This window comes from Peromyscus eremicus, chromosome 12 (assembly GCF_949786415.1).
Source record: "Peromyscus eremicus chromosome 12, PerEre_H2_v1, whole genome shotgun sequence".
Taxonomy (NCBI): domain Eukaryota; kingdom Metazoa; phylum Chordata; class Mammalia; order Rodentia; family Cricetidae; genus Peromyscus; species Peromyscus eremicus.
Genome location: NC_081428.1, coordinates 70,893,910 through 70,905,420, shown reverse-complemented (window position 1 = coordinate 70,905,420; position 11,511 = coordinate 70,893,910). Strand labels below are relative to the sequence as shown.

The 11,511-nt window shown below is 44.1% G+C and overlaps 1 pseudogene; it reads right to left on the bottom strand.

The window, feature by feature from the left end:
• Positions 1-2,757: 2,757 nt before the first annotated feature.
• On the bottom strand, positions 2,758-11,288 carry LOC131922263 (L-lactate dehydrogenase A chain-like; annotated as a pseudogene).
• Positions 11,289-11,511: the final 223 nt, after the last annotated feature.

Genomic DNA, 11,511 nt, shown 5'->3' with positions numbered 1-11,511 from the left:
TTATGAAATTCAGAGGCCTCCAGCATATTTTCTAATAATAATTGAACAGTTTCATCATTACTTTGTGTTAGAGGGCCTGGCAGACTTGTATAGGATCTGATATGTTCTCTATATATATATGGGATGATTTCTATTCCTGACTATTTCCTGTAATTATATAAATAACGAAGTTAATTCTCAATTATCAGGAATAAGTTCAGCAGTTTCCACGTGTAAAACAACTCTTTCTGCATATTGAGAGTCAGTAGCTATATTAAGAGGTTCTGAAAAATAGTACCAGGAGAATAGTATATAATTTCAGCTTTTGGACAGAACCATAAGGTCTTTGAGACATTTTATTTAAATTTCCTGACTTACAGCCTGCCTTTCTTGACTCATTTCCATCAGTATAGAATGTAGGGACTCTAGAAATGGATGTGCCCTGTACAATGTGAGGAAGGATCCAGTTTGTAGTGGGTAGCTGTCCCAGCTTTGACCTTGAAATACCACCCCTAGTGAGGCTTCCGGTAACTGCCATGCCTACCTATGATCTGCCCCTGAGATGGGGTCGAGACAGGAGCCCTTAAGGCCCAAGATCCGGATGTGCTGGCTCTCTTGGTTCCTGGTGATCATGGATATTGGGTGGTAGACTGAGTGGAGTTCTCCAGAGAACCTCGATGGACTGCACGCCACCTCTCCTGGACCCTGTAACTTATCCCTTTACTTGTTGTAAGTCACTCCTAAATAAACCTCCCTTTTAACTACATGGAGTTGCCTTAATAAATCCCCCATTACCAGTTAGTTCTCTTTATAAAATGAATTCTCTTGCTTTTGGGATATTTGTTGTTAATCTCACCTAAAAAATATTGCAAGCTCTTTACCAATGTTTATTTTCTGCCCATAAAGAGGAAATTTCAGCATTAGTAAAAGGTACTAAATTTCTGCAGGGTCTATTCCTGCTAATTGATGAAGTTTTAATTTTCCTTTTAAAATCAATTCAGAAACCTTTTCTACATAAGTCTTTAATTTTTTATTGTTTGTGTGGTAAAAATATCCATTCTAAGATAATATCTTCCTTCTGCATTAAAATCCCTGTAGGGGAATGTGTAGAGGGTATAATAACCAGAATGCAATCAAGCTCTGGATCCAAACGATCCATATGTGCCTCCTGTAATTTCTTTTTTTACCAAAGCCAATTCTTTCTCAGCTTCAACTGATAATTCTCTTGGACTAAGTCCTTGTGACCTTGTAAGGTTTGAAACAAATTATTCAATCCAATTGTGGCCATAGCCAATTAATGTTTCCCAGCAATTTTTGAAAGTCATTAAGAGTCTGCAATTGATTTCTCCTGATTTGTACTTTTTGGGGTTGAATGTTTTGTAAACCTACTTTACATCCCAGGCAATTAATAGAATCTACTCCTTGTATTTTTTCAGGAGCAATTTGTAATCCCCAACAAGCCAAAATTTTCTTTACTTCTTCAAAAATTGGTCCCAAGAATGGGTTTGTTGCTCTGATAAACCTGAATGTGTGGGTTCTTAGCCTTTGGAACTAGTTTGTGGGGTGAATGTGGAAGAGTTTGGAGCTGCACACTAGGGAACCCCTAGAGTGCCGAGTATATCGTTCAAGGGAACATTCTGGTGTGACAGTTTTGAAGACCAGACTGCCGAGAGAAATGTAGACAGTGAAAGCCAGGAGCAGAAAGTTCCAGAAAGGAACAGGGAATTTAGTTCCAAGCCATTCTTTCTTGCGCTATTTTGGCAAAGAATCTGGTTGTATTTTGCCATGTGCTGAAAATCTGAAGGAAGAAGGAAGTAGGGTTTAAAAGTAATGAACTCGATTGTTTGGTAGAGGTAAGACAGCATGGCATTTATGGTTATCGTTCACTCTATTTAGTGAGATCTGTAGTGAGCATTCAAAGCAGAACGATGTGGAAACTTGTGGGTTGGCGAAGAAAAGAGTGTGAAGTGTCCTCAAGTGTCAGGGCAGGCTGGAAGCCGGGTGTGGACAAAGTGGCTGCAATTGTTATGATTACCAGAATTAAGCGGCAACCAGTACACTTTGCACTAAGACAACAGGAAAAGGCAAGACCCTACCCATTGCCAACACTGAAAACTCCCAGGTGTAACTATGGCAACATCCTTCAAAAATGTTCATTGGAGAAGATGAGAAAACCAAGATAGCCTTCAGGACATTCCAAGCCAAGAGGGCTGTGTCAGGAAATGTTTTACAGGTACCAGCTGCCCCAATTACCTAATTAATTAAATCCCACTAGGTTTTATCTCTCTCTCTCCTTTTCACTGTTCAAAGTTTATTTGGTGTTTTTGTTGGCATGATGCTTGGGGAGTTGGTTGCATCATTCATATTCAGAACTTACTTTTTACATAGTATTGCAATGTGCACTACAGACACATAACACACACACACACAATAACATCCTTTAGAATAGTTTTGCACAAGATATGCATAATGGATTTATACACTGGAGCCAGGGTATGATGAATTGGGAACTCGTTGGCCTAGGCATGTTTGATGAGGGTCCACAGCACAGCGACACAACAGGTTCACAGGATAATTGAAGCCTGCACACAATTGGCAGTGTGTCTCAGGGACAGTGGGACTGTCACATTAACCAGGTTACCACTACAAAAGTACCACTTAGCATCAGGATGGAGCTGTGGGAACTGAGGTTTTCTCCAGGCCACCTTAACACAACAGCATTAGCCACAGCTCAGATGAGGAGACAGAGTGTGTGAAGTTCTAGGACATCTGAGGACTTCAGAACTGCAGCTCTTGCTGAATTCCCCAGAGCGTATCTGCACTCTTCGTCAAGCGGGACTCCTCTTCAGGAGTCAGAGCTACCTTCACTACATCTGAGATTCCATTTTGTCCCAGGACACAAGGAGCACCGAGGAATCATTCTTGATCCCATAGAGACCACTTACCATGGTAAAATATGGGATGAAACCACCTAAGATCCTTCATTATGCTCTGGGCCAAGTCTCCCACAGAGAGGCCAGTGGTCCAGGATGTGTAAACTTTCAGGTTGATCTCATCATAGGTACTGTCAACCACCTTCTTGTAAACCTCTCTCCACTGCTCCTTGTCTGCATCAGTGTCCAGCTCTGGGTTCAGATTCTTCCGGGAGACGCCAGCAACATTCATGCCACTCCACATGGGCACACTGGAGTCTCCATGCTCCCTTAGGCCCCAGCCATGACAGCTTAGCAGGTGAACACCCAACCTTTCTCCCATCAGGTAACAGAACTAAGCTGAATCCAGATTGTAATCTGATAACTCAGTTTGGGGGAAAACCACTTGTTTTCAAAGTCACATGAAGATAGGCAGCAAGTTTGAAATGATAAGCAGCTTGCAGTTTGAACTGTACTTCTCAACGTTGGGAATGATGAACTGGTAGATGTTCACGTTTCGCTGACCCAAATTGAATCACCGCTCTCCTTCTTGCTGACAGGTCCCCGGCTGTGATAATGACCAGCTTGGAGTTTGCAGTCACACTATAGTCTTTGCCAGAGACAATTTTTGGCGTTCTAAGGGAAAGGCTGCCATGCTGGAGATCCATCACCTTTCCCTTTGGGTTTGTCTTCTGTGACATCAACAAGAGCAAGCTTCTCTTGCCAAATCCTTCATTAAGATATGGAGGGCACACCAGGTGGTGGTGGCGCACACCTTTAATCCCCGGACTTGGGAGGCAGAGGCAGGTGGATCTCTGTGAGTTCGAGGGTAGCCTGGTCTACAGAGGAAGTTTCAGGACAGCCAGGGCTACATAGTGAGACCCTGTCTTAAGAAACAAACAACAAAAACAAACAAACAATCAAACTTCCCCCTAAAAAAACAAAGGATACTGATGGCACAAGCCATGCCAAGAGCATCACCGCCAACGACACTACTCTTGTCCTGGGCAGTGCTGGATGCGAAGTGGCATGGTCAGGGCTCAGTGACAGTGGCCCCAGCACTGAGTCTCCCTCTTAAAGTGTCACTTGTTTTGTTTTGAGACAGAGTCTCCCATGTAGCTCAGATGGGCCTCAAACTCATGATCTTCCTGCCTCGGTGTCTCTGATGTTGAGGTTACAGGTGTGGGATACCATCCACTCCTCCTCCGTTCCTAAATACCCATTCTGGAAGAAAATTTGAGTATCTGAAACTACTGAGGAACACATTTAAACCATATCCATACCCACTAATATTAATAAATATATTAATGTAACTAGTGTGTGTCTTAGGGTCTCAATTGCTGTCAAGAGACACCATGACCATGGCAACTCTCATAAAGGAAAACATTTAATTGGGGCTAGCTTACAGTTCAGAGGTTTAGTCCATTATCATCATGGTGGGACAAGCTGGCATGAAGGCAGACATGGTGCTAAAGACTGAGTTGAGATTCCTACATCTTGACTCACAGGCAACAGGAAGTGGTCTCTGACAATGGGCATGGCTTGAGTATATATGAGACCTCAAAGCCCACCTCCACAGTGACACACTTCCTCCAACAGGACCACACCTACTCCAATATGGCCACACCTCCTAATAGTGCTGCTCCCTTTGGGGGCCATTTTCTTTCAAACCATCACAGTGTGTGTGTGTGTGTGTGTGTGTGTGTGTGTGTGTGTGTGTGTGTAAATATTCACAGTATATGTTTAGGATTTCCTACAAAATACAAGAGTGGTGAGTGGTGACTTTTAGGGATTAATATTCTATTTTTCATAGTATTCTTTATATTGTTAGAATTTTCTATATAAGAGTTTAGTACAATTTACAAGTTAAATAAGCTATTTGTGGTCATTTGAGTTTCTGTAAAAGTGGTTTCTTGGAGAGAGGAGAGTTCTGAGGGGTCTTGGGGTTGGCCATCTTGTGGGTGCTAGAATGAAGCAGAAGTGGCTGTGGTTATCCCCATTCACTGACCTGTGAAGGAGCTGAGGCTGGCCAACAGTGTTTATTCCTGACTTCCCTTAGATGCCCTACAGCCCATTCCAAGTCCCACGTGTGTGCACTGGGCTCAATATTATGTTCTGTCATGTGCCAAGAGTGGCTTCTTAGCTGGCTGGCTGCAATCAGTACCTTTAAATATCATTTCCACTTTCAAATCTTCCACGCTATTTCCAATAGACCCGGACATGAGAATCTTCGTTCATGTGTTTGCTAACTGAGTTACACTGTGAATGTCTTAGTGACGTCTATAGTCGTGGTGATTTCAATTGTGAAGCAGGCTGGAAAGGCACCCTGTGGCATTAAGGAATGGGGTGAAATTTCACTGGCAATGGGAACATGAAATGTCAAACAGATAAAGCCAGTCTAGTGTTCTGCTACCCTGACTTCTACACAGAGTAAAAAAAAAAAAATGCTCACAACCTCAATCTACAAGTTACACAGTAATTTGAACATGTGAGACATCACTCAAACATATCTGTAATGAGTTTAAGATACTGTTTTTCTTTCTTTCTTTCTTTCTTTCTTTCTTTCTTTCTTTCTTTCTTTCTTTCTTTCTTTCTTTCTCTCTCCCCCCCCCCTCTTCCTTTGAGTCAAGGTTTCTCTGTGTAGCCCTGGCTGTCCTGGAACTCACTCAATAGACCAGGCTGGCCTCAAACTCAGACATCTGCCTGCCCCTGACTCCCAAGTGCTGGGATTAAAGTTGTGGGCCACCACTGCCTGCCTATGCCAACACCACCCAGCTAAGATACTATTTTTCATCTATGATATTAGAAATAATTAAAAAGTTTTATGGCACAATCCTTTTGTGTTTGGTTTTGTTGTTGTTGTTTTGTTTTGTTTTTGTATTTTTGTTTTTCGAGACATGGTTTCTCTGTGTAGCTTTGGAGCTTGTCCTGGAACTCACTCTGTAGACCAGGCTGGCCTCAAATTCATAGAGATCTGCTTGCCTCTGCGTCCCGAGTGCTGGGATTAAAGGTGTGCGCCACCACTGCCCGGTGGCACAATACTTTTAAAATGTTAAAGAGAGACAGAACATTGACTAATGGGAGATGGAACGATGTAATACTTTTAGAAAGCAGCTTGAGAGTGTCTGTCAAAATTTGAGCCAGGCAGTGGTGGTGCACACCTTTAATCCCAGTACTTGGGAGCCAGAAGCAGGCAGATCTCTGAGTTCGAGGCCAGCCTGGTCTGCAAAGTGAGTCCCAGGACAGCTAGTGATACACAGAGAAACCTTGTCTCAAAAAACTAAAAAGAAAGAAAGAAAGAAAGAAAGAAAGAAAGAAAGAAAGAAAGAAACCCATTTACTTTTGGCCAGCCAGTCATTGTTTATCAGACTAGCATGCTTACACATGCATGCAGTGAAATGCAGGTAAAGCTACCCATCATAAGATTAAAAAAATTTTTTTTGAGATTTTATTCTATTTATTTTATGTTTATGAGTGTTTTGCCTGTATGTATATCGTGTGAACCATGTGTGTACAGTGTCCATAAAGGTCAGAAGAGGGTGTTGGCTCCCTTGGGACTGGAATTACAGATGGTTGATAGCTACCATATGGGCGGTGGGAATTGAACCTGGGTCCTCTAGAATAGCAGTCAGTGCTCTTAACTGCTGTACCAGTTTTCCTGCATCATCAGAGATTTTTAAAAAACAATTATTATTATTATGATGTGTGTATGCGTGGTGTGTGTGTGTGTGTGTGTGTGTGTGTGAAGGTGCCTGTGCCATGACGTGTATGTGGAGGACACAGACAACTTTGTGTCGTCTGTCCTTTCTCTCCACTTTTATATGTGTTCCAGGAATCAAATCAGGTCGCCAAGCTTGCCTCACTCCCCATTTCTTTTAGAGTCGTCTTGAAATCAACTAACAAAGAAAGGACTAAATAAACTGTCAAGCATCCATGCAGCGAAAAACTCTGTGGATTTTTGAAAGAAGGAAACAGCTCTATGTACACTGACTGGGAAATGTGGACTAAGCTGCGGCTTTTAAACAGTAGCGATCACCCAACATGTGAAGTACACAGTAGTCCTATCATCTTAAAAGTTGTAAATAAAAAGGACTAGTTACCTGTTTCCCATCCACCTGGGGCTTAGTTACATGTGTGACGTGTAACAGCTTGTTGCTAGGGCTGCTGAAGCGCTCAGAAACTACCACAGACCATGTGATTTACCGACAGAAACATTTCTCATCCATCTGGACTCTAGAACTTCAAGCTCATGGTGTCCTCAGCGATTTTTGTCTTCTGAGCTCTTTCTCTTCTTCGCTTGTAGATGGCTTCCCCCGGTGTCTTCATGAGGTCTTCTGTCTGTGTATCTGTCCTAATTGCATAAGGATAACACATGCCCGAGGGCCTGCCTCCGTGACAGCTCTTCATCCGAATCTCTTCTTTAAAGCAATGATTTCCAGATGCACCTTAGACCCATTCTGAAGTACGAGGAGCTTGGACTTCAGTGGGGGAGTTTGAGCCGAGGAAGGGGATCCAGTCAGCTCACAACAAGAAGGGATTCCTTTCTGTGCCTCAGAGAAGTTGCACAACCAGCTATGACCATGCTGGTCCCGGGGGAGGGAAGCTGTTGAGCCAGCGAACAGGTGAGAAAAGAAACCACGTCTGCCTTTCCAAGTTTATGTTGTCTTCCGTATGTGACACAGATTTGTGAAACTTAATTGGGGTAACTGGGCTCCAATGTCTATTCGTAGACCCCTGGACTGCTCAATGGGAATACCATTTAGGCCAGAAGATTCAGCATAGAAACAGCACCACCAGCCAAAATGAAAACAAAGACCTGTTTCATCAAAGTCCATAGTTCTGGGAAAGTCTCTAAATGTACTAACCTTGTTTTTTTGGCTTCTATCATTCTACACCTGGCTAACTGTTCTTGTGAATATGTCAACAAAGAATATGGCTTACTGTGCTTAAAAGTTCACCCTGAGAAAGGCTCAGGGCTACACTGGAATCCTGAACACCCAGTGCGGTTGCCGGCTGGCTAGTAAAGACTTTCCATTGGCTTGAACCCATGTTCAAGCAGTCTTCTCTGGTGGATACCCCACAATAATCACCTATAAAAATAAGAAGAAAACAGAAAATTTTGTTTCTTCTCTACATTGTAAACATGCCCTCTTAAATCTTTGCCACAGTTCAAATATTTTAGGCATTAAAATTAGCCAGGGAGATCTAGATCTGTCTCCTTTTGAGTTTCTTCAACCAGAAAAGCATTTTGTGTTTTGTGTGTGTGTGTGTGTGTGTGTGTGTGTGTGTGTGTGTGTGTGTGTGACCTCCAGTATCAACCTGCTGAGACTTGTCTGAGAAAATTACACAGTCTATCCTGAACCAGATTCCTCTGTCAGCCACACGGAATGGTGCTGGACATTTTTCAGAGAAATGTCCCCATCGATGTGACTGGTCTGTGCTCCTGGGCTCCTGGTTCACTCAAATCATTCCTTTGCTTCCCTGGAGGTGGGATGCTGGAGGAAGTGCTTGGGGAAGGCCTGAGAGCCATTCTAGTGTGAGGCTGCTCTCCCCAGGTATTGAGGGCCATCGGTCTCTATAATATTTGGCTCTGTCTTGTTTCAAGGATACCTACCTACCTTAGCCACTGAATTGATGGTGACAATCTGTGGACAGCTCTCCAGCACTCTCTATGTCCTGGATCCCATTCAATGCCCCCCACCCACACTTCTTCCTCCCCCTCACTTTCCCCCTACAGCACCTAACACTTTGGAACACACTATATATTTTCTTGCTTTTTCCCAGGAATCTTTGTCTAGATTGTTCACAGATGAATCCCAAGCAATTGGGGTCATGCCTGGCCCATGTAAACAGGTGGTAATCATCAGCTGATTGACAAGCAGAGCACATGACCGTCTGCTGGCCATGTCCCTTTCCTTTCTAGCCCGGGACTTCATGCCTTTCAACATGCCAATCTTCACTTCTCACAGGTGAGGGCAACTAAGGTACCTGGCCTGTTATGTCTTTCAGCCTCGTGATATCCTGTGATTAAGGAGGCAGGAATGTACTTATTTTAGAAATGAAGGCTTACACACGATAAGTAACATGGTTAAGGTTCTCAGCAGTTAAGATCCCAGGTCATCTCCACCTAAGTTTTATGCAATTTGTGACTTGGGACAATCAACTGAGGTCAGAACTTGTCCTTCCGGAAGTGCCTCTGCCTCTGCCACATTCTCTCGCTCGCTTGCTCACTACATGTCTTTCTGTTCACCTTCCTAGACATTTAAATCTGCTTCTTCATTTTTAGAGAAACTCTAAGAGTGAGAGTGGGTGGTTAGCTGTGAATGCGTTTTCTGGCTGATTTTATATCAATTTGACACAAGCTAGAGTCATTTGGGAAGAGGGACTCTCAATTGGCAAAATGCCTCCATAAGATGGGACTGTAGGCAAGCCTGTAGGGCATTTTTTAAATTAGTGATTGATGGGGGAGGGCCATCCCTAGGCAGGTGGTGCCATCCCTGGGCAGGTGGTGCCATCCCTGGGCAGGTGGTCCTTGGGCAGATAAGAAAGCTGGCTGAGCAAGCTATGGGGCAAACCAGTAAATAGCATGCCTCCATGGCCTTACTCTAGGTTCCTGCCCTGCTTGAATTCTGGCCCTGATTTCCTGCAGCGAGGTCTGTTACCTGGAAGTCTAAGATGAAATAAATCCTTTCTTCCTCAAGTTGCTTCTGGTCATGATATATTATCACAGCAATAGAAACCCCAACTAAGACAATACTTATGGCAGATTAATTTCCTGATAGAATCAGATCTGTACAGCAGTTTAGTTGGACAAACATTAACGGAGCACCTCCTGGGCCTCTGGCATGGACAGACTGCAGATTCTGGATCCCAAGAGGACTTTAGATAGCTATTATCATTTGTTGCTCAATCTGCATATGAGCTTCTCCAAGACAAGGGAGCCTTTGTGAATGTGAGGCCCAAATCTAGGTGAAGAGGGCATGCCCACGTCTCACCAAGCCTTTATATCTCCTCGATCGAACATAGTCAATTTTAGGCGACTTCATGTAGAAGTGGGAATCAGATACTATTTGGCACAGCAGAAAACTCCCCGAAAACATCCTTCGGCAAGGAAGGCATTCTACAATTGTCTTGGAAGTAAATTTGCCTTCTTAATTATGGATGCCTGTGGCTACAATTACAGATAAGTAGTATTTCCCACGTCTAAACTTCTTCCTGCTTCCTTCTCCGAGGCCATGCTGGCAAGCCTCCCTGGGTCTCCTATTTGATTCTCACAGGTGGTGAGGGAGATATTAAGAGCTGGCCTGACCAGGAGTTCAAAGGGGATGGGGTGGGTAGGTGTTGTGATGCTGAAGAAACATCCTTTGGAACTGACTCCAAGGGAAGGTTCATTGTCCTGCCCCCAGACTTCCAGATGAGTGGCTTCCTGGGTATTCATGTCCTTCCTGGGGTCCTTCTGCATTCAGTGACTCACGAAGGGAGTATGCAAAACTGATGTGAGCCATGCCAGGCAGGTATCACCCCAGAGCTCCGGAACAGGTGCCCAAACTTCTGTCAGGCCTGTATCATAGTCTTCTGTGTCTTGGGCCGGATCCTGCATTTACTCTCCTGGTCTCTGAAGTATTAAACACAGAACATGATTTGTCTTCTGGAAAAGCCAGCCTGCAGCCCGAGGACAGGAGGGTGGGGAGGAGGCCCACTGTAGATCCTGACAGCACAGGAGCTGACAACTTGAGCATGTCATGATTCTTGGCCTTTTTTTTTTTTTAGGAAGAGGGGTTTTTGGTGGTTTACAAAGCATGATGGTGGTGCACAGAGATGCCAGCTCCAAGCTCCAAAGCCTCACAAAAGCAACCCTGCGTGTTTATAGAACAAAGGCTGTTCTTTCTATCACCTCCGACACAGGTTCTTACCATTTCTCTCCTCAGGCATTTTTGTGGTCTTTTCACACCTCTTGCCTCCCACCTGAATCCTGGATATAATTCCCTTGCACAAAGCCCTTTGAAGATACCCATAAAACTTAGAACCAGGTCAGCCTCCTTGAGATATAGCTTCGCTTTTTCTCTCTAAGCTTATCCCTCACAGCTCAGGCGGCTCCTCACCTCTCCTGCTCCTCACTAAGAGGCTGAGAGGGCTTTTCCTGTTGCCTTGGCTAGCAGGGCCAGCGGCTGAGACAGTGGTCCTCATACTGCCCCTTCTAAAGAGAGCTGTCAGCTTTCTGGGGCTCATTAAGATACGGCCAAACCTCCTCTGTTGGTCCCATCAACCACCTCACCCTGCTTGATCTACTCCAGACCACCAAGTCTGGGAGAAGAGGGGAGCGTGAGGAGATGGTGAGGGATTGTGAGGGCAAACAGTTGAGGGTCCCGCCTGCACGGGCGAGCCTTGGGTGGCCATGCTCGCTGCACCTCACATTGCCGGGGCTCTGAGAAGCACATCTCACCATTCAGCAAGAAAACGACTATTTGTGAGCATGATTATAGGTGTTTCCAAGTGGACCTGCGTGTTAGAACGATATGTGGATTAAAAAAAAAATTTTTAAAACTTAAAATTGTTTTCTGGATTCTGTTGTTTAAAGGTAAATGATCAGCAAAAAGTGAAAAAGTGAAATTCAAGGGAT